We start from the raw sequence: 2852 nt of genomic DNA on the forward strand, positions 1-2852 counted from the left end.
TTTGGATTGTTAACATACTGATTATACGTTTTTTTGCCACTTGGGGGCACATGAAATATAGTACCAGACATGTAGTTGCAGAATTAATATTGTAGAGGTGACTGTGCACAGAGTACAAGCTGTATATGCAGCGCTACTCTTCTGATATAGCAGCGTGAAAAGCAGAGAAGGAACAAATCTGTGGTGCTTGTGGTTCCACTGCTATAGGGACAGCTGCAGCAGTGACATACAATGGTATGGTTGCACTCTTGGTGCTTTATGGAAGCAAATGATCATGTTATAAATAAAGGGGAAAGATGGGAAATCAGACTGAGTATAGTATCTGTGGAGATGTACGTATTTGGTGTGAACGGCTGATAAATATAGAGGCAGCAGAGGGAAAACCTGTGTTAATCAAGAATGCATTCTTTAAAAAAACAAACACTGAACTCCACCAAGTCAAAACCAACACCTTTTCCCATGGGATAATGAGTACTTTTTATTGGAGTAGATTTTAAATTCTCACTTGTCGTTCTACATCTTACATTATACTAGATTTTTAATTGAGTTATGTGATCACTGAAGAACTAATTAAAACATTATTATGTGATCTCATTGGGAAAATATTTCTCTGTTTAGAGAAAAGTTTTTTAATTAAATCCCTTTTGGTTAAATAGTTCTGTGAATATAACAATGTCTGAGTACTTTTGTTATTTAAATCCTTCTCCAAGTAAAAAGGTACAAAACCTGAAAATTAAGATAGAAGAAAATGTATCAGTGAAGATAACAGAGATCTTGAACTGAATATTCTTTGAGTTGAGATTAATAACTTCATTGCTAAACAAGCTACTAAAAATATTAATATTTAAAGGCAATTAGGTGTACTGAGAAAGGCACTCAGAGAAGTGCTGGTGAATGTTCTGAAAATTAGAGATCCAATTACGGTGACTGAGAGGAGCTGTAAAGGAATCCTGCTCTGCTATTAATATATTCTTGACTTTTAGTTAAGGAATGTATATTTATTCAGGTGCTATATATTAATTTAAATGAGACCCTTAACAGCTGTTTGCAGAAATGAGGCAGTGGGTTCATCTCTGGGGAACAATGTCTTTATTCCCGGGTACTGGCAGGTTGTATTGACAGAAACCTTGAGGCAAATCTTCTGTGAACTTCCCTAATTCAGCTACAGTTAGAGACTGAGGAATTATAGGGAGAGATCATAGAATCACAGAATGATTTGCGTTGGAAAGGACCTCAAAGATCATCTAGTTCCAACCCCCCTGCTGCGGCAGGGACATCTCCCACTAGATGAGGTTGCTCAAGGCTCTATCCAGCCTGGCCTTGAACACTTCCAGGGATGGAGCATCCACAGCTTCCCTGGGCAACCTGTTCCAGTGCCTCACCACCCTCAGGGTAAACTTCTTCCTTATATCTAGGCTAAACCTAGGCTCATCTGGCTTCCACCCATTACCCCCTCATCCTATCACTACGAGCACTTGCCAAAAGTCCCTCTCCAGCCTTTTTGTAGGCCCCTTTCAGGTACTGGAAGGCCACTATAAGGCCTCCGCAGAGCCTTCTCTTTCCAGGCTGAACAAGCCTAACTCTCTCAGCCTGTCCTTGTAGGGGAGGTGTTCCAGCCCTCTGAACATCTTGGTAGTTCTCCTCTGTACTCACACCAACAGCTTTATGCCTATTGATGTCCTTGTGGGAGATCTGGGTCCTTTTGGGGGATACTGAAATGGGCTATATGGGCTGAATGAGAGCCTGTGCCAAGAGAAGCAGAAAGATCTCACTGGTGGAAAGATTTCTCATCATAAGGTGGAAGAGGAGATTTGCAGCGCATCTGTCCTGGTCCTTACACCCTGAGCTTTGGTGTGTGTCATGCTGTAGAGAACTGGAGCACGCATGCCAGCAGATAAGGGAAGGGCAGCTTCCTGTGACAGTTTCTCTTTGTTAAGGCAATGGGCGTACTGCATGAGAGACCGCATTCCACGGTGAACACCACCACACCTAAAGGTGGTGGAAAGATTTTCAGCTGGCCAGTTCCTGCTTCTGTCCTGTCTAGCAGGTTGTTCTTTTTTGTTTCGCCTGTCTTTCTCAAATGTGAGTACCAGGCCTTATTTCTCCACAAGTGACAAACAGAGAGAGTGTGGTTCTGTGTATGTGGATAAACACTGTGTAATTAGAAGACTACTCAATTGACTTCTGGGTCTGGTACTGTCAAAAGCCCCCTGTGTATTACGAGCTTCTGAAGCTGTGGAAATCACTAATAACCTGCAAAATAATCAGCATTACAAAACTGAACCAAGAAGGTAATGTATCACAGCTGTTTATTCTCACTTGCTTAATGCAGGATAATCTCACTTGCTTAATGCAGGAACTTTGTCCTGAGTTGCCACATACCTAGTGATCCAAGTTAAGCTTATAATCACGTTCTTATCATTGCATGCCTCTCAGCAGCAGCAGCCTTCTCACAGGGGAAAGCTGAGTCTGCTAGAAATAGATTAGCTAAACTGTTTGCTGCCATATCCATCATAGATACGTTTATGAAGTTCTGTACAGTTTTTCATCTTAAGCAATGGCAGTAATTTAATTGTCTGTAATGCTGTTTGGGCTGGCAGAAAAGTAGCAGAATGGTATGAGCCTTTATTCACTCACATAATGTGGTTTTAAAGCAATACTATAAAATATAAGTGGTTTATTACGGAATGAAATGTTACATACTCATTTGTATAAGGAGAAAACACAAGTACTGTGTCAACGAACTGTGCAAATGTTTTTACCCACTTGAACTGGCTGGATACCTTTTTCTGCAACAGACAATAAAGGAGCAAAGTGGCATAGGGCAATCAGGAGCATCAGCAGGGACACAC

Source organism: Apaloderma vittatum, unplaced genomic scaffold, assembly GCF_000703405.1.
Source record: "Apaloderma vittatum isolate BGI_N311 unplaced genomic scaffold, ASM70340v1 scaffold27167, whole genome shotgun sequence".
NCBI lineage: Eukaryota > Metazoa > Chordata > Aves > Trogoniformes > Trogonidae > Apaloderma > Apaloderma vittatum.